We start from the raw sequence: 21386 nt of genomic DNA, 5'->3' as shown, positions 1-21386 counted from the left end.
TCGTCTACATTTACATACCAAACAATTGCAAAAGTTTTTTCAAGTACCGCAGCGGTTTCATTTTACGCTAGTAATTTTTGGACTCATATTACCAAATGAACACTGCCAAACATAAGTTTAGGTGCAATTTGCAAAAAAAACTGTGAAATTGTGGGTATAAAAGAATTAGCAAACAACCACAATAAATTCTGTAGGGGACACCTTAGGTGTAGATTTGGAAATCCCCGGCAGAAAGCCCTAATTAGTTACTGAAAAGATGCACTTAAAAGCATGTATAAAATCTGCTAAAAGTTGTGGAACTACCTTAAAAACTTGACTCCGTAAATGTAGAAAACGAAGTTGTTAATATTGAAGAAAATGACCTAATGCGGATGATAAACCGCTGGGATATTGCAAGAAACCAGTAAGGAGGCATATAAAAATGGTCAATTCAAAACAATAGACACGTTTTCAAATTAATAAGCAATTTACAAATGCTATAGTATTTATAATATAATCTCTTCTATATATATAATATATAAAAAGGAATACTACTGTTGTTGTACGTATGTTCTTCTTTGTTTGCACGATGTGCAGAACTAACAAAGCAAAGATTAGGCACACTCAAAATAAAAAGATAGTAATAGTAGTAGTAGGGATAGTAGAATTTCTTGTCTAAAACTCTTAATGTAATTAATACTAAAATAGTTCTTGAATAATTCTTTCCCTGTATAGTATTATGCTTATCAGAAACTTACTCAACATTTCCAAGGCTTTTGTGTTAGAAAAATCTTAAAATTGCGTTTCGGTCAGTTAATATTTTTAAAGGCGAATCTTTCGTGATATCTTTAAAATGGTACATTATCACAAAAAATGAATGGCATCCTCTCGTTCTTGAAGATGACACAGAGTATATTTATTATTTTGTTGATATTTGTGCGTCTTACAGTTAAATTTTAGAATTTCTGCTCTAGCTATAATCAAAATCTTCGATTTTTTTACTTCATTGATCCTTTGTGTCAGTTGAAATTTCTTATATTTTGTTGCTACGCCCTCATTTCTTGTCTCCAATAGATGCTTCCGTATCTTCAATTTTACCGTTTTCAAAAAACTACGCATCTATAACACCTCCACACCAAATGTCATACCATACAGTCATATTTTGTGGATGGAATGGTTCTTCGACAATTACTGGTGGATTTACACCGCCTTAGATGACACAATTTTGTTCGTTGATACATTCATCAAGCGGATATATAGGTTTCAGTATTGAAGAATATGCAATGCAAAAAATTATCATCTTAAGGTTTCACCTACCCTTTACATTGAATAGATAAAACGCTTTAAATGGCATTTTGATTGATATATGCACTAAAAAGAAATCACTAGATTATTGTGCAAAATATTTGTATTTTGTGTGATTGTACGTCTTAATCCTTAGCAAAGGAATGGATATTGGATAAAGAATGGACAACGAATCAATCGTGCTTCGTTCTTTATTCTCAATTCACGTTACCATCGAGACACAAACATATTTCTCATTAACAAAACAAAAAAAGAAGTTAGCCAATAAAAATGTTCTTAAAACTTTTCTTAGATATTTAAAGCTTTTAATACAAAAAAATTTGAGCAAAATTGGCAATCCAAAATAGCAAAAGTTATTTTCGCTTGATTGAAGTCATTATGATCGTTACTCTATCTCTCAATAGCTCCACGAAAGGAAAAGCACGTGATTAAGACTGAAATCAATGAAAAATGAAAGTAAATGCCTCAATGGTTCTTTACTTCCTTAGATTCAAAAAATTTTAGCCAAAAAGAAAACTTCAAGTACAAAACTTACCTAATTCCACATTTTTACCACTGCGATGTGCATTCGCTTAAATATGAAAATAAAATAAAATCAGAATGACAATAATCACAACAGTATCGAAAATGGGATGCAAAGTATTTCTGTCGCAATCTGGAATAAAACTGCCATGATACTAAGCATTTCAGGAAAATACCCAACAATTTTCATTAAATCAGAAAAATGTTGATGATATGAAATTGCAAGCAACTATATTCGGAGAAGCGCTTCACCATCAGACATGGGTACTATTTTCGGGGAAAATGTAATTTGGAATTATCAAATTTTAAATTGAAATATCACAAAAGAATATATGCACTGACTATCGATTTAAGAGATTATAGGATATGACAGCTAACTAATGCCATGCATTTGGCAAGATGCTTAAAGTGTTTTAGTTCAATGAATAGCAGAGATTTGCAAGTCCTCTTCCCGCATAACAACAATTCCACAGCCAAGTAACATTCCAGTGAGGGCTTAGAATTAGGTAACTTACACTGTCAGTTTACTTCATCATAAAATTGTTGAATTATGAGAAAACCCAATAAGCGATCGAACACAAGTAACAAAAGAATTTCCGTTTCGTGATTCTGAGTTAGCAACATTGTTTTACTGATCTATACCCAACAAAACTGTCATCTAAGGCATGATACGTTTACTCAAAAATTTTCTATTTAGCGATATAGATTACGCAAAGTAAAGAACATACGTTGAATGAAGATTGATCATTGTTCACATGAATGATTGTTCTTAAGACTAATTTGCATAGCTCAACAGAACAACAAGCTACAGTCCACACGATACGATCTGTTTCGTATGTTGGACTAAAAATTTTCCGGATATGTAGTGTCACGTTTTGGTGATGTGAATTGACCATCAAGATCACGCAGACAAATCGGAATATACAGATTTTATATATATTATATATATATTTTATATATATATTTATATATATAAAAAACTTTTAAGTCTTTGGAAACGAATATCCATATACATTATATACATGTAATTGTCAGCTATGTGTCAACAAATCAATGAAAATCCTCCTAAAATAAATTGTTTGCAATGAATGTTGTAGTTAATATCATGCAACACTCCATTTCTTTACTCTAATGTCTCCCCCGCAGCAATCTTCGGATATAGATTCTAATCTTTAGATATAGATTCTTTAGTAAGAAAGTCGTGAGACTAATTGGATTAAAAGACTTAGTGGTTCAGTGGTTTATTTTTAAATTTAGGTTTTATGGGCTCTCTGATCACTGCAATGTTTGTGACACGAAAAATGTTACTTTCAGGTAAACTGTAGCATGTTTGAAGTGGGAAATATGTTGAATAGATATATATAATATATATACTCTCAGATACCCAAGTTTTTTTAAAATGTTTGAAATTACTCCAGACAACACATAGTCTGGACTTTAATTCTTTTACGTCTGTAAACAAGATGTCCACAATAAATTTTTTCTTCAGATCTTCGGTCACAAAGCTATAGCAATCAAACTTACAGAGATATTGTTTGCTTTATTGTTTGTATATTGTATTGAAAGTTTTCTAAATTAGGCCGTGAAATTTAAATTAAAAGGATTCAATGATTTGTCGACATCTGTAAGCAAGTTTACACTGTCGGTTAGGTCAACATGTTGGTAAATGCAATCTTCCTTTTAATGATTGTTTCTGCAGTTCTGTGAAGTGAAGGAAGTGAAATGTGAAGGAAGTTCTTGACATATGTGTTGGCACAGTCCAGTTACACATGCGAGGAACTTAATTAGCAGCAAGTTCTTTTTTTAACACCATCTCAAGTTTTATGAAAGGTTCCATATGATTTTAAAGCTATGGAATTTTGTTTAGTAACGCAATAAGCCAGTTAGTATAAGTGGATGTTCAGAAACGTCGCTATAACCTAAACTAAGTGAAGCATATACCCATATCTGTTTATTCTAATTAGATTTCGCAATATGGACGTTTGCGTCAAGTTTTTTCACTATGGAGTTTACTGCGAACTTGTGGTACTGGAACCATATACTTCGAATTGTTAAGTTTATTTAATTAAAAGATATACAGTAGTTGAAGGGAGGTATGAAACTATTTTAAGTGCAGTCAAATGAAGTCCACTGATATACAGTGCTGAACTATTAGCAATTACACCTCACCAACAGTTTATCTAAGGACATGTTTTCTGAGAAACAACACCAAAATCAAATACATTTAAATATAAATGATCGCTTTTGGTTTTAATAAAGATGATAGCTTAATAATATTCTACATTAGAACACTAATTTAAGAAAAATGGTCATTACAGGCTGGTTTCATACCTGGCATGCTGCTTATCACATTATTTATCTACTCATAAATATTTTAATTAACTGCTCAGCATTTGACAATTTCATTTCATTATCACAATTAGGCAGACACAAAATATTTGGACTATTCGCTCCTTATGCGTAATGCCATGACTTCCATGCCATGCAAATAACTGCAGTCGTCCGTATCTCAACATGGAGCTGCAAATATTTTAATTACCAATGACAAAATTAATTTAAATCTGAATTATTTTGCAGCTTGTTAAGCGTTCGTATGGTTGGCCTCTCTGGCTTCGATTGTTGCGGAGGCAGGAGCAAGGCGAAAATTGTTAAGTTGACTGGATATTTCGGCATTATTCATAGCCAATTGTAAACTTCTGAACTTTTCATTAGTACTGCACCTATCAGTACCTATCAGTAAATGAAATCATCAGCCTCAGTATCAACATCAGTAACTGCATCGACCAAAGTGAACCTAATTGCCACAATTTGTGCGTTTGTATGCTCTAGCCCTTATGGTTGCGTACTCAACCAAATACAAGAACTACATTTTTCAGTATTTCAAAGCTTTCATATATATATATATTATATATATATATGTATATATATTGTGTTTATTGTGTTTATTCAAGTACATGTGTGTAGAGAAGTTATTATGAAAAACTTTAAGTAGTTCAAGCAAGCTAGCAAAATATTTTCCACAGTATTTTTTAAGTATTTGTATTGTTAATACCAATTCATTTGTAAATGCGAATAATATTAACAATTCAATATGAATGTGAAACAAAATAAACTTGGGTTTTGAATCGATATCTCAAAAAGCGGTAAACGTAACTGAATTTTACCAGTTCGATTCGAAGAAGGGGAAACTTAATTAAAACGAACGAAGTTTAACTGCCTTCAGCTATTTACCACTTATACGACCGTTTCACATAAAGCCTTATTTATTTAAATTATTACCTTGTTTATGTTTATACCTTGAGTGTTTATACCTTGAGCAGCATCAGCTGCTGTCACCAGAGTAGTAGTCCCTATCGCAGCGCCTAATTTTATGCTATAAAATTAGCAAGGCTTAACTTGAAACAAAAGCAGAGCGATTAGGTTAAGCTTGGAATGTGTCGGTTCCTCATTAGAAAGCAACACACGATTTTATCTTCATCCGTGCGGAGTTGTAACGGCTTTACCGCCCCAGCAGCCACCACGGCAGGTGTAGGCTTACGCTGCTTTAAGCCTTTACGTATGGGAGTAGCGTTTAAGTGAGAGTATGCAAATAGACTTCAATAAAAAGAAAGCGTAAGTAAGTGCGATTTGTAGGATTTATTTTAATGTTATTCCGGCTTTTAAGAGAATCAGTTAAGTGGAGGGTTAAGTACAGCCTTTAGTGCATGTAGCGATGAGCAATGGTTAAGCTCCTCTAATATGCTGAGTGCTGGGAACACTAAAGTCAGAGCGTGTTTTTGAATAAGTTAGTATATGTTTTAATAAAGATAAAATAATGAATAATAATGCGTAATAATCGCATATTTGTAATCTCTTCATTTCTTCATCTCTTCAATTTTGTTTAGTAACGTTTAAATAAATTATTAAATAAGAATATCATTTTAATCTCACAATTAAATTATGAATTGTGTTCGTGTTAGAAAAAAGACACGAAATATATATATTGTATAGTAGTAATATATAGTAGTATAGTAGTAATGTAGTATTTGACCACCTTAGTTCAATACATGCGTCCACTTTCATGTCGCGAAGACTTCAAGCTTAGTTAATTCAACTAAACAAAGCAAAGATTCGTATTTTTGAAATATTTTCAACTCACATATATATTCATACTAAAACATTTATGGAATACTAAATGCTTGCTTATATCTAGCAAGCACTTGCCAGATATAGTCTGTCTAATTATAGACACATTTTTTCTAATGTGTCTATATAGGCTTCAACTGCTTCAATGACTTAGTTTTTTTTATAAGAATAAGCCAACAATGAAAAAATAGCTGCCAATCTAAAATAGGATTGTCATGAGAAAGAAAGACCTATATGAAGGGCAATGTGTAGGACTGATTTCATCTATGTAACTCAAAATCTTGGACTGGGGTTTAAAGAGATTGAAGTGACAGTAAATTTATACATCACAATTTTTATAAATAAATTTTATTAATAAATTTGATCCTACACAGATTATCTCACAGAATTGTCTAACGCTAATGATAGAGCAGAAAGGTTTGTTTGAAGCTCATAAATCTGACTCCACTTAATCTTTGATTTTCCTGGGTACTACGATAAATTTTTTTTATTTTTTCATATGATACTATTTTTTTGTTTCACGAATTTATTAGTTGTTTTTTGCAAGTATATCATACACTACATACACTAAATCAAATATTTAATGTTATTTCTATACTATTCTATTTCTATTCTAAAATCTTTATGACGTTTCCTATTGTGATCTGACTGCTCATTGTGGTTAGATACTCAGTTTTCCGCTTACTTTGTTATAGCATCAGAGTTTACTATGTGACGAAAGCACTTTAAGAAACTGATCACTTTATATCTTGCGCATGCCTTACTCCCTTTTTATATACATATTAAGGCGGGATAGACAAAGCAGAAACAGAAAACAGAAAAATGTAATTAAAAGTACAAATTAATATTACTTAACTATAACTATAATTAACTACATTAACTATAAGATTAATACTAAAAATACTGTTTATATGTTAATACTATTACAACACTGGCGTATAATTATATATATGGAAACATATTGCAATCGTTCGCACAGCTTAAGCTCAAATTATCTTATTGACTAATACGTTCTTTCACCTAAAGTGGGAACAATTAGCATTAAATTTTTATTGGTTATTTTAACAATAAACTTACTCGTAATAAGATATCTAAAAGTCTAGCTGCTGCCTTTGAACGAGCCAATTTTTTATTACTGGCCGTAGCGACGCTGCTAAAATGACCAACCTGAACCCGCGATGTAATTTCTTCGGTGTTTGGTCCTTTCCTATTTGCACTTGAATACGTATATACTGGTGTTGACTTTTGCTCTCTCACACAAAAACTTTCCAATACCGCATCCGACGATGGAGAAATAATAGTTTCAAGGTGGTCAATCTTTTCTGCTGAAATGGATTTATCCTTTTTGTTCCATAGTTGTAATAACCGAAGGGCAGCCAGGTTTTTTGCTTTAGGTATAGTATTAGCTTTGCCCCATGCATCCATACCTAAAACCTTAACTTTGTAGGTATATTTGCCTACCGCCAAGCATTCATAATTGACGTGCACTTTTCTCTTAACGCATTCTTCTTCTAAAGCTAATACCGCAGATTTATGACGCATATTCAAATTCTTAAATAAATGCTTTTAAAAATATTTTTAAAATTTGTTTGTAGATTAAAAATGATTATTATCTTACAAATATCAATTCAACTTTTTCTCCACGTTTTTGGAATCAAAAACTATACAGGGCTGCTACGCAGGCAACTGCTTTCACGGATAACAGAGTAACTAAGCGAATCAGCACTACAGGGGGTCTCAGGGGTTCCTCAACTGTCAAAAAATGTAGACTGTGTAATTTTGGCCGTGGGTTTTAAAAAAACAGGACATTTTCGGCAAAAATTTAATATACTTTAATATCATTTTTTTCGAGGATTTCAAAATGGAAAAATGTGAAAAAGCAAGTAAAAGGAGCAAAAGTTTGTACTCAAATATCAATGTACAATTTTCAAACGATAATAAAATTTTGGAACTTTTCTTATAAGAACTGTAAAAAGATTATAAAAATATGAAACAAAAATTTTTAATGTAATAATTATTAAAGAGGTTTTTTCGAACAGTACTGAACTACAACAACAAAAATTCATTTTTATATTATTTTAATTAATTGCATTTTTGGTTGATCATACAGCTGTTTTGAGTATTGCCAAATACCCATCATCAGTGGTCTTGGAAAAAATTCTTGTTTTTAATTATTTGCAAATAATTTTTTATTGAGACTGCAAGTACCAGGAATCGAACTCGGGTCGTGCCAAATGTGGAGCTCAGAATCAGTGCACCTTAATTAACTGATCCAAAGCCGTATTCGACTTTTTATGTTCGCATATTTTTCTGGAGTTTTGTCACTTTTGCTATGAAAGTTTTTATTAACAATTTTACTTGCTGTGTTTATATATTTAGAACGAAACCAGCTGTAGAATAATTGAATTAATTAATTAATTATATTTTTATTTCCAATTGTTAAATTTCAACACTATTCTGTTCGTAGAGGCATTATTTGTTGCATGGTTTGTTCTTTCTTCTGTAGAGAACCTAATCTTGGAACGTAATGCTGAGAAACTCATGCTAATGTCACTCCACTAGTCGCACGGGTGAGACCAATATTTTGTAATTTAACGTCAAATTTTCCAGACCTTAAAAAATAGCATTATAATTAGTATAATGTCTGATATTTTGTTTACCTAGCAATTTTCAATGACAGCGTTTATTCAGTGCAATTACAAAATTATTCACCGCAAACTGTCACAAATGCATTCATGCATATAATTTTACTAGCATCTAGTTATAGTTATACTAGCACTAGCACTTGAGGAATATCATTTTATTTGAAAGTATGAACTGCAGTAAGAAATGAGTTTTTTGTTTGTAAATACAGAAAATTTTTTTCATTTTTTTCGACCCGTTAAATCGACCACAAGAGCTATTTCTTCTTGGTAACCCAAAATGTGTAAATATACATATCTATATTTCAAAAAAAAATTAATTAATAAATTTTACATATCCTAAGAATGATTTATTAAGACAGCTTAAATCATGTAGCAGTTTTCAAATCATCAAATATTTATTAATGTATGTAGTGGCTTATGAGCAAGATATATGTATGTATTTAGGCTAAAGGACCCCTAAAGGTTTTCTCAAAAGTTTTATACATTTCTTGTTCATTGTTTATGTAATGGTCATTTTTTTACAGTGGACCAGATTTTGATCTCAATACCTCTGATTTGGTATACATAATATTAAATTTGTGAAAACTTAATTTATTAAACCATTGAGTGGAAAAAGCAAAAAACGCAGAAAATTAAATAAATTAATATATAGGTCGTGTGCGAGTTAGGCTAAGTTGCGTTCTAAATGAGGGAAATTCTAAGTTGTGTCGATAATGTATTGATGTGTCGATACGTGTTGATAAATGGCAAAATGTGTGCAGTGCAAAAAATCCCAAAAAATCTCCCATTTGGTTTAGCATCAACTTAGCCTAACTCGCACACGACCATAATACAACATATCTACATCCTGATATGAATGTAGAATATTTTATTTATAAAAAATAACAAATTGTTCAAAAAGAACAAATTACAGTGCTTTCTTCAATGATTTTTAGAAACCAAAATGCTTGACTTTAGTAAGTGCGGGTAGTAAATATTATTAAATAAAGAGTAAATATCATCACCAAATTAAAGAAATAAACCAATCGAGTGCATTTTAAGTGGTCAACTCTGTAACTGTTATTGTTTTTCTGATTGGAAATAGTTAAATTAGAAATTCCAAATTAGTGATCATTTGAGCGATGGACCATACATTAAAGAATTCTACAGACTTTGATATTCAGACTTTGTAAATATAAAAATTTTGTTAAACAAATTAAATTTTTAAGCTTGCAAAAACAAAAAAACAAAAAAATTGAGTTCTTGCTCAAAACAGCTGATAGAGACAGCATATGATCTTTTTTGACGAAAGTAAGAAATTATAAATGTGGTGTTGCCACAGTGTAATTTTCAGGTATTCTTAAAAAACTTAAATAGAAAAAACTTAAATAAAATTTTATTTAGAAATTTCTAATTTTAAATCATTGAAAAAATGATTAAATAAACAAACTAACTAAGTTGTAAATCTCATATATAAGCGATTGTGAAGGAGTTGTGTGTCGGCACTTTCATATAAGTGAAAATGGCTTAAATGGCTATACTATGCTTAGCACGGAAGACGTTAAAACATATAATAAATTCACAACAGGCTCTGTACATATAGCAAAAAACGAAACAAATATAGCAAAAATAGTTAGTGAAATTGCCACAGCTAACAAAATTAAGTTAATCAACAACTCAACAAATTCTTTATTAAAAACACAAAAACATATAAAGATATGTCTTCAAAAAAGGTGTTGGATGAAAGACCACTACCTGTGAGACGAAATTCCTTTACAAATTTGTTAAAAATTCCTGTAAAAACATTTGTCGAAAACATCGTATACACTCTGCCTGCAAGTAATACAACAAATACCATTGCCACCACATTATCAACTAGCATAATAACAACAACATCATCAATGCAAGAATCAATAATGTCAACAATCTCACAGCCTTTGCAAAAATTGCAAAGTGCAACTCAAAATACTCCCCTTCCAACAAAAATAAATAGATCATCTCCTAACAATCAATAAGAAAAGCAGAGGATTAAGAAGCAAAAGCAAAAAGAGCAATCGTCTAATCAGCAAACCCTGAGGAACTATTGGCTTGCCAATCCAGCAAACAGGTTCGCATGCTTATCGGACGAACATGATAACGGCGAAGTGATTAGTAAAAATAGTGATAACAACAATATCGAATTGCAAATATGAAATAAAAGTACATATTACCAAATAATGAAGTCAAACTGCAACCATTTGACTCCATTCATTATACTTGAATAATAAAGCTACTTAAAAAATACCGAATACTATATGTATAAACCGAAGGAAGAACGAGGTTCGAGGAAGAACGTGGCATATAAATTTCATTCTTCAAGGTCCAACCTTTCGGCAACCATGCCGAAATACTGTCAAATACTTGTCCTCTACCCACCGATGCTACCGCTTACCATACGGCCTGTTTCCGTCCTCCTCTCCATGGTAAGATCGCCAAGTCTTCAGCATCTCTTCACAACATTCAATTGATGCCAGTCAGTGAGCATATGTCTCTTAGTTATTAAAAATACCTATCGTATTCTATCTATAATTTCTTTTTGATGACTAAAAAACTGTACCCACAACATTATCTTCCGCTACATCCCTGCATCACCATCGTTGCGTGGACAATCACTATATGATATATTAATCAATGGTTATTTTATACAATACACTCTATGCTGCATACATATTAATATCAACTTATTTCAAGATAAGATGTTTTCAAGATGTTTTGTGTCTGACAGTCGTGTCTGTATATACATCCGATATTACTTAAGGTTCTGTGCCAGAACACTGGTCATACTTGAGTTATACTAGAAGAAGCCGTCCTAGTTGGTGCTTATAAATAATCCTGCGATCTGTGTACCATTATCTTAAGTATTTGATTAAAAATGTAAATTACTGATTGACTTGCTTTCTGTTTTACATATGTCTTCGTGCTATTGCTAGCAGACTCTTCCTTTCTTAATCCATTACGTTTAAATATTTTGGTCGAGTGAAGTCAGTGGTATGATAATTTCACTTAATGTTCGCAATAATGTTGCGGTTATTTAATTTTTTTATAAAAGCATTTTCATAGCGTAAGGACCTTGTGCGAATGTACATCAGTGGCACACAATCTATATGTCTATATGACGCTAAAAAATGACCGTCAGCAGCAGTGATTATCATGCATTTGTGCATATTAAAAATCATTATATTGCACTTCTGACATAAATTTTATTTATGCCTGTGCAGGATGAGTTGCGTTCGATATTTTTGTATGTGGAAGTATATGGAAGTATGTGGAAGTATGTGGAACGACGAAGTAAAAAAATTGTGAACTGTAAAAAACCCCAAACCAAACAAAAATAAACATATTTTCCTACTGACGAAAGAGTGACAATCACCAATGACAGAAGTGCGAATGCTGAAATACTCGTATATATCAAACTGAATATACAGTTTTTTATTGTTTTTTTCATTTTTTTTTATTACTTCACGTTTCATTATATAATTTATTGATAAAAAATCATTGGAGCAAAAATTAACGAAATATTCGTTTAATTGGTAGCATAAGTGTCCGATTAAAAATAATGTGAAAAATCATTGAAACTGAAGTCACGTGACAGATTGTTAATGCTGTTGGCAATTTTTCAACATAAAATACTCATTCAATAGACATATTTTTTAAATATGAAATATAATTAAGCATTTTAATAAAACAGTAATTATTATGAATTACTCGATTCCATCCATTATCCATCCATTTCATCCATTCCATCCATTCAATCCATTACGATAATTAGTTTCGGTTTACTTATGCAGTATACCTAAGTGAACTTTCAAACAGTTATAGACTTTACAATACAATTTGACTATTTACATATATCAAATCTCATTAGATTACTCTTGAATCAATATTACAGTCATACTACATTCCTATTCCAATAAAATTCGAAATATATTTTCTTATCACTCGTATTTTTATTACTATGTTAGGTGATTTGACACCGCGCGTTAGAGATCTATTGTGCCACCTTCCTTAATAAATTATAATGTTGGACCAATATTGCCTAGTCTTATTGTTTAACCGTTTGTTTATTGATTATGTCAGGTTATGGAACTAAAAACGGGAATCGGATGGTAATTCAAACCGGATTCTCGCGCTTTTTGCTATGAAATATAATTTACGGCACAAAATATAGGTTTATTTAGGTTGGCCACTGTCATATATACCCCACATTGGTCATGCCCAAAAATGCTGAACATGTTCTTTTTAACAACTGTCTTCAGAAAATCAATTTAACGACCACCGAGATATGTTGATTAAGTAAAATCTTGAGTGAAACATCCGCACATCTTGTCTGCGATTTTTAGAAATTTTTCTAGCATTGGAATCAGTCTTTCATCAAATCGAATGAGACCTGAATTCTTGTACTAGCTTATATTAGTATTTTTGTCAATAGCTGCAAATTGTAAGGAGAATATCTCCAAGAACTATATGTCATGAAGAACGATATGTATGCATAAGTTTATATATTATGAATAGATAATGACATGATTGAAAGGTAAACAAACGTTTTATGGATTCGATTGGGCGTTTTATCGAAAGCCCTTCTGTAGGTGTGTTTCAGCCTACGCCAGGTGGCAATCATTATGTATCAAAATTAAGTTTGGAGAACTAGAAACCAATTTCACAGAATAAGGACCAATCTTGAGGCATGCAAAACATGATAATAATAATAGTAACGACCATTGTGTTATAGCTTGCGGTACTTGCCTATATGCAGCAGTTGTGATCTTAATAAGATTTTGTATTTATTCACATCTCATCGCTTCTTACTGTTACATTAACATGTAATAAAATGACTTTAGATATATTAAAAATAAACAATTGTACTTGAACTAAATGACGGTTTATCATCACTTTCATCGCTTCTTGCAATGAAAATTGTAGGCTCAACTATCACATCATTACGTCATGTATGCGATCATGTAATTATTTATTGCAAATAATTTTAACAACTCCTTTGTTGATGTGTTTGTGCGCTCTTTCAAGCAGTAAAAAGATACTTACGGAATGAAATCCAGAAAAGGGATGTATAAAGAGAGGTTAAAATCACATCATACGTTATAGAAACTTTCTTTAAATGATTAAGTTTATCGTTGAAGGATTTAACTAATAATATTTGTTTGGCATTTGGGCCGATCGTGTTTTAATGCTTTAGGCTTAGACTGAATCACCGCGATTTAGTTCATTTTCCTGAATTCCTTGCGCGCATTTCGCTCTCTTCTCGGTAACTCACTTTGGAGTGTTGTCGAAATAGTTACGAGGGCTAAGCAACAGTTTTGTGCTCCACTTCATAAGCAATTTCGACTTAAAGTGATACTTAAACTTTTTCGTTCCGTTGCCTTTGAGTGTTCCCAATAAACATTTTCGTTCACATTCATTTCGATATTCTTCACTTCCCTCAGCGTAGGTGGCAGTTTGGAGTAGCAGTAAAGTAGCAGTAATGGCACTAAATTGACACTGCAAATATTTCCAGAATTTTATTTAGCCGCAGCCTGTGTTTATTTTGTAGGGAGGAGATAGCATTTGCAGCTTTGACCACTGCGATAGGGCATGCACTAAGTCAAGCGTCACTAACACTGCAAAACTCACGTTTATGTTAGCTTTTAGGGAAGCACACAGCTATTTCGTTTTCCACTTGTTGAAGTGCGTAAAGCACTGACCGAAAAGTTCGCTACAACTGGTGCAATCGTTGTCAACTGGCTGCTGGTAGTTGCAATAAATAGCATTGCTTTTATTGCAGTTGAGATATTTAGATTTAAAAATAACTAATTAAGCAAATAATCTATTTCTTCTATCAGGTTTTAAAAAAAATTATATATAATAAAGTTTGAATTCACACATATAACAATTCGAACAGAATCTGATGATATGCAAGTAAGTTTAAGCTGTGAAAGCTTCAAAAGTGGTCCGCAGACTGTGTCCATTTATTGCATAATAGCAGTTCATTTTATTGTTTAAGAGCGTTACAGGCTCCTTCGGGAGGTATGCAGATCTGAGGTCAATTATTGCTGAGTCTGATGAAGTGATAAACAATAATCCAGTCAAGGCATAAAGAAGGGTTTTGCAGATACCCCGCAGTTAATAGAGAGTAAAAGTGTTCAAGTGCACTGACTCAAATAGCTTCAACATAATAAGAGCGTATGGAAGTATTTGCGCCTCAGATCTTTGGAAGCAATTGTGTCTGAACTTAAACCAACGTTTTTTTCTTGTTTTTTTTTTAAGTACATCTATTACATCTATTTATCGAAGTAGATAAGTATCAAGCAACTTTTCTATTTTCTAAAATGTTAACTTCAATAAACATCCTGCATGATCCAGCCAGAATTTTGGGTTGAAATCGTTGCAGTATTTCTGCAATATTCCATAATTGCATTAAACATGTCCAAATCGATCCTTTAATGGTTTTATAAAACACAACATTACTCAACATTCTGCTTGCATAAGATACCTAAATGTGTGTCGAGATATGTAACACTTTAACTAATTGAATTAGAACTTTCAGGGCCCACGCAAAAAATTGATATGTGCGGACTTTTCGGTATTGACTACATTTATTTATATTATAATTATTAGCGTTTATTTTATATAAATGCTTTTTATGGTTTTCAAAATAATAGATTTGCAATATTTAATTTTAATTATTGTATATAGCTTAAATTATAAATTCCTATAAGGAGTGATTATTTTTTATTTTTATTTTGTAAATATTGTAAAAATTTCTAATTAAGTTTCCAGTATTTATTATTTATTTTAGTGAATATATTATTTGGAATTATTTGCGTGCATCTATGTCCTTCTAGTTTATGCTTTTAAGCTTATTATGTTAGATAAAAAAAACCATTTTTATTAATCTCACTAGTAAGTTCTTCATAATTCCACTAAGTCTGCAAGTCTAATGCTCAGGTTCTTAAACTACGAATCCTTAGAAATTCTGTTCACTTGTAATGTTTAAGTTGAATTAAATTTTTTAATTCCTAAAAGCTTTTCGTGTAAAACAATCAACGAAATAATTACTGCAATAAGCCAAGGATCGTAAGCGGGGAATATGAAAATATTTCTCCACCAGAGCAGAACTTTATTCAGCGTAAGACAAATAAATTATTTCGCAAAAATATTTTCGCTTTGCTGTACAAAATGCAAGAGTTTTTTATTATAGATGAAACAACAGCAGCAGCAACAGCAACAGCAGCAGCAGCAGGTGCAGTTGCAGCAGTAACACAAGCAGCATCAATTGCAATGTCGCCGTTTCAACGCACTTAACGAAGTACAACAAATAAATTTGTTCGGATTATTTTACACAGTTTCATTAACAGTTTTTGCATTTTTGGAATCTTTAGCGAATTTCCTAGCCAACTTCAAATTGAACAAAAACAGCAATTGCAACAGCAACAGCAACAACTACAACAACAACAACAGGAATGGTATCAGCAAGGACAATGACAATCGCAGGACTGGCTTAAAAGAACTTTTGAAACTGTGGCAACAAATATGAAAATAACTCCACCCACACATTTGCATTCTGCAATTGCCATTTTTGCCAAGAATTCGAAAACAAACTCAATAGATCTTTTCTTTCTCTCTGGTCAAGATTTTCTTGAGAAAAGTTGGTGCGTGTGAAGTGCCGTATTGCAGTCGAATAAGAAAAATTTTTTTTTTATTTTGTATCTTTCTTAATTTAAGCTTCCTTAGGCAACATTGATCTAAAACTTAAACAGCCCTCAAAAGTTCTCTATAAGAAATGCCTCTGCGCTAGACTTTTTAGTATCAGTTCCTGTTCCAGCCAGTCACAGACAAAGATTGATACAAGATAGTTACATCTACAATAATATCGCATCTTGGATGACACTGGGTTATATGTTGGGATGTGGATAGATTAAACCTGATATATTAAAACTTTTGTAAGGAGGAATATCTGCTGTGTCACTATCCAGAGGTAAATAATGTGATATGATGTAATGGTTTATGGGTTAGGCTCTCTATACTGCGACCTGCTTGATCTATTGTGCACCCCTTTGTATTTAGACACCAAAGTTATATAGAACCAATTTTAAGAATATGGGCGTGCTTATATGGTTGTAAATAATATAACATACCCTACAACATATTTTAGAAATGTACACTGGACTATGAGATGATATAAAGCCAGGTTAGGTCTGCTATAACGAAACTCCTGTAAGATGAAACTTACAATAAATGGATGCATTATTTCTAACTATTAATTACTCGAACTTAGGACTCCTTTAACGATTTACTAGAATTATATTTGTGTATGATATTTCCGGTCTTGTACTGGGATGAGTGTTTACAGGTGTCTATGACAGTGCCATGTACAGGATATTTCTAATGTGACAAGCCATATTTCTAAACCTATTTGTATTTATAAGACTTTATGCATGCCTTAAAATTTAATGGTTATACTAATTTTGTTTGCTCGGCAAACACTTCGAAATCAACCAAAGTCCCTTTAAAGTAAAAATCAGTAAAGACATTATTTCAATTCATTGTAACATGTTGGGAGAAGACTTATATATGAACACTCTTCATTTAACATTACTGAGCGACTATATGACTCCATAAGACTTTAGTCAACATTTGAATATTTATAATAAATAATATTTTCTTATATCAATGATTTCGCAGTTCCTCACTGTTCAGATCTTTGGCACTGAGTCTATTATTACAAATTGTTACAAGAAAACGGGAAGACGAGATATATCTTTATCAAAGCAATGACTGCTTTGACTACTTTCCTTCAAAAAAAAAGTACACAATAAGAATTTTTAATCTTTATTATCATTTTTCAATGCGTTGGACATGTTTTATGCGTTTTTGTAATGACGTCAAAATATTTTCGTACTCTACGTCAAGATAACGTAAAAAGAAGTAACGTGGTCATCATTTTGTTCAACGATTAGTCTCAAGACACTATCAATTTGCTCGATATTTTGCTTATTTCTTTCTAAGTAAACGAAGAATGGGGTCTTGTAATTTTTTTGTAGTGTTTACCATATTAGTTGCAGTTCTAAGTGCGATTATCCTAAAGTTGTCAAAATCTCCCTTTTTTATTACTATGAAAGCAATGATGTTTCCTATATAGTAAAAAACTCTTAAAAGTAATCGAAGAATTAAGGTTTCATTGTTTACATCGGGGTTCTTCTATTTATCGATATTTAACTGCTGATATAAATAAAATATCTATACAGAAATAGTTGAATCATAAAAATCAGTGATTTACAATCTATTTTGACCAAGGACCACTATGATACTTTTGTTTTTAGTAGGGATCACAAAGTTTAAGGATAATAAACTGTTTGATTATTCCAATATGCCTTATGCATCTCTGGTATAGTGTATAATGAATTGTATAAGTGATTGGTACATTATATGGGCTATAAAATAGGTATATATCTAGTCTCAGTGGACAAACTAAAAGCTATGTATCCATACCTGTTAAATTAGATTAACAGACCACTTTTAATCATCTCGCGGACCACCGGTTTGGGACCACTGATATGAATGAACAAACTACGCATAAAATTTGTTCACAATCTTTAAGAAGCTCATACTAGTACAAAGGGATTTCTCTCGTAAGATCTTAGTTTAAATAAGTGAAACTTAGACAATAAAGAAGCTTTATTTCGTATTGAAGGGACAACAAGAGCAAAAAGTTCATTTTTGATATACAGCTCGTATACTGCATTTCTCTCCGCAAAGCTGGTATTTGGATAGTTGCAGAATTGTATACTAGTTTGAATGTCTACAGGATTCTGGTATTTATATAACCTACAAAAGCTTGATTTAAGCAAACTTTCATTAACGCAACCGTTACATTTTATACATGCAGTAGATATATGATTAGTTTCGAAAGGAAAATGATAATGATTGACAGTCGATTACATATTTTCTGGGCACGGCGTTCTAATCTAACCACACCATAGCCCTTATATTAATATCGCATGCATTTCTGTTTATGCTTGTAGTTTATTATATTGAATAGTTCATCTAAACTCAATTTTCTTATGAATATTAAGGAAAACTGAGAAATTGCCAATCTATTTAATGCAAATTTGTAAGAAATAAATTAAATATCTGCAATGCAATTTACGTTTGTTCGTAGCGAAAACTGCTTAGTTGTAATATAAATATATAGTTTCCGAATATATCCTTGTCAATATTAAATTAATTGATTCCCTATAAAACCGCATATTTTCACTTATTCTATACTGTGGCAACTCATATCCTGTTGCATGGCTGGTATTAACATGCTCCTCCATGTTACAATATCAGAAGGATTAAGATATAAATTTGTAATTAAGCTTTGAGTGCATGTTGCATAATTTCATGTCATATATAACTTAAAATTTCGATATAAAGGCCTAAGCAAACAGGCTTGAACAATAAGGCGTTCAACATACATATCCACTACAAACATCTTCACCCGAAAGTATTTGCATCTTGCACTTACAGATAAAATATTTCCTTTTTTAAGCAGTTGCCATTTAATTAAGTAAAATTAATTCGAGAAAATTCCTTTGAGCCACAACAACCTCAGCTAACTTCGTTTTATTGTTTCCATTTCCGCCTTTAACATTCCATTTATTTGTACTTATGTTTATACGAAACTACGAAAATGTTGTTGCACACACAGTAGAATAAGTGCAAGATAAGGGAAAATATGCATTCAAATTCATTCATATAGATACAGTACAATACATATATATATATATATATATATATATATATATATATATATATGGTGAAATCTATTTATTCATACTCATCTATTTGTGTACGGATAACCACAGTTCATACTCAACTAAGTATTTTTCTATGTACTTACCATATGTACTGCATACTAACGAATGTAAGTATGTGTTTGGCTGCGTGTTTATGTAAATTCCAATTAAAATTTTCATAAATTCCTTTGAGATAGCAAACAGCAACCTTATTATTGCATTAGATGGCAAACTGAATTAAACTCACAAAAACTTATTTATTGTAAATCTTTCGTCTTACCGAAAATCCTTTAAACCTAATAAATGAATTCATTACGACTAAATTATTTTAAACAAATAAATTTGAAATGAAAAATTTATTAAACGATTGTAGTAGCTATCTTGATGCTCTTGTGGACATAGGAGCTTCTAAGAGAAGCTGCAGTCTTCAAATAAGTGATTTGCACATGAGCGTAGCCAGTAACCTGAACGGGGAGACAAGTACTAATTCAGTACTAATTCAGTTTAGAATAAAATGAAACAAGAGCACTTAACACACTAAAACCTAAAAAAACCAAAAAATAGTATTAATTTAAAATCATCTGAATCCTTTTTGAGTTCAAAATCCATTTCACAGAAGACGCTTGTCATAGCTTTGCCATCTCTGTTATAAATATAGGCGAGACATACTTATTATTGTATTTCCCTTTACTACGCCTATGGGCATTAATTTTCAGAGCACCAGGCCTGTAAATCAGTAAGTAATGTGCAAATTATGCTTTGCAAGAACTTATGTTCATTACGCAGACGTTTTTATTTAATCTAAAATATAAATAATAAATAATAATAAATAATAACTAAATTTATTAAAAAGTTTTTTGAAATTCCTTTTGCAACACAAAATAAATAAAATTATTCATTGAGCGTACAATCAGAAATTATTTTTTTCCGATGACAGGAAATCTATTTGAAAAAGAAAAAGGGATAATAGTAAGAAAATTTTCAAATCCAAAAAATTTTTACTTTTGAACACACACACTTGATTAGCCTTAAAGTTGCTTCGAATAATGCCAAGTATCCATCATCATTATCTTTGCAAACATCTATTTGCTAAATTGTCCGTACATAATTTTTGGGCCACAAGTGTTACGAATTGAATCCTGTCAAATATGTGCCATTGACTTAGGTGTTAACGCACAAAGCTTGTTAGCTTTATTTATAACCCTTGCACATGCTGTGCTAGAATGCACGCATAAACCACAGCTATATAACTTAACCTAAGCATTGTGTATTGTTGTTCTTTTTCTTTTTAATTCCAACACCACTATTTGTAAAAAATATTTCTACATACATACTCCACATCGCTTGTATAATTGCAATGTGGTGCATATTTTCTGATACCATGGTCGAAATGGAAAGAATATTCCTATCTCCATAAAACTTTACAGTGTCATCATACAGAACCATTCAATGAAACCGTTTTATTGTGTTCAATCTTAGCTATTAAGACGTGGAGTGAGTTAATGAACCTACACAGGAATAATAGTAAGTCATCATGTTAAGCAAGCATTCAACCTTGCAGTAGCACTCTATAGAATTATTTAATTATTAATCTTTTTATAATATCATATAGTTTTATGGTAATTATCTGCTTATCTACATTAGTCTCTTACAAACCGGTGTGGTTAAACGCTTTTTACATAGTGTTTCTCCAATGTACATAACTGATGACAGTGTTTTCTCAATTTTAGATTTCCACATTTTTTAGGTTTACATCTGCCATCTATTTTGCAAACTATCTTTAACCTTGTAGCTATTTGATTTATAAATTATGTAGCCAAGACACCTTATACATTAGGTCAAGTAAGGTGCAGCTATAACGATGATCTTATCCAACCATTTAGACATATTGAACATTGTGTTGTCGTTTAAAATGGATGGTCTCATCTGTTGTTGTTGTTGACAAGGATCTACTGCAAAATGAGTGCCTTTTATAAACTTATAATAATAATTAATTAAAAAAGTGTAAACCATCTTTTTT

This window comes from Teleopsis dalmanni, chromosome X (assembly GCF_002237135.1).
Source record: "Teleopsis dalmanni isolate 2A chromosome X, ASM223713v2, whole genome shotgun sequence".
Lineage (NCBI taxonomy): Eukaryota > Metazoa > Arthropoda > Insecta > Diptera > Diopsidae > Teleopsis > Teleopsis dalmanni.
This window is presented reverse-complemented; position numbering follows the sequence as displayed.